Consider the following 920-nt stretch of genomic DNA (forward strand, 5'->3'; position numbering starts at 1 on the left):
ATGTTTCGCCTTCTTTAAAAACTTCGAAAAGCTTTTTCTTTGGAACTATAATAAATCGGGCCAGTGGAGCTCTCAGATGAAGGAAATTTTTCACAAAGTGGACATGGACAGTTGCTATGAATATGTAAATTTATGCAACATTGAACTTTTTAAAACAAAGATTATGAAATACTGTGAAAACGATTGGACTGGTAAAATCACTTCTCTCCCCAAATTAAGGTTACATTACTATTAAACAGAAGTACGAGACTGAACTTTGCGTCAAAATGAACATTAAGAAACAAGAACGATCAGTTATGGCACAATTTCGCTGTGGTATTCTACCTTAACGCATTGAAACTGGACGATTTAGAAATGAGGCTCCTGATGAACGATTTTGCACTTTCTGCGATGACGGATCTGTTGAAGATGAAAAACATTTCTTGTTGTACTGTAAAGCTTACCATAATTTAAGACAATTATTATTTGAATCAGTGAACCTTGATAGACATTTTATTGATAATAGAACATTTGCTAATTTAATGACACTTCATCAAAGACAAACTGCTAAATATTTAAATTTATTTTTCTGTAAAAGAAAGGAACTTCTTTATAAGTAACAATCACATTGCGTAATGCAAATTTGAACATTAGGTTTAAAGTGACTTATAGGTCCAACGGGCCGGGTGTAAATTTATTTAACTATTGTATTCTTATTATGTAATATTATATATACTACACATGTCACTATAATAAATGATATACTTACTTACTAATAAAGAGCTTCGATTCTTTTGTTCTATTTCAACCGGGTTTCCGCCTGTATACATAATGATAATCAGACGTTTTTGTAATTTGAGACGACCCCTTCATTTTACCTGTAAACTGTAGGTATTATTAGTCGGTGTCTAGAGTTGTTGAAAAGGTCTAATACTATTTCA

Source organism: Mytilus edulis, chromosome 13 (assembly GCF_963676685.1).
Source record: "Mytilus edulis chromosome 13, xbMytEdul2.2, whole genome shotgun sequence".
In the NCBI taxonomy this organism is placed as follows: domain Eukaryota; kingdom Metazoa; phylum Mollusca; class Bivalvia; order Mytilida; family Mytilidae; genus Mytilus; species Mytilus edulis.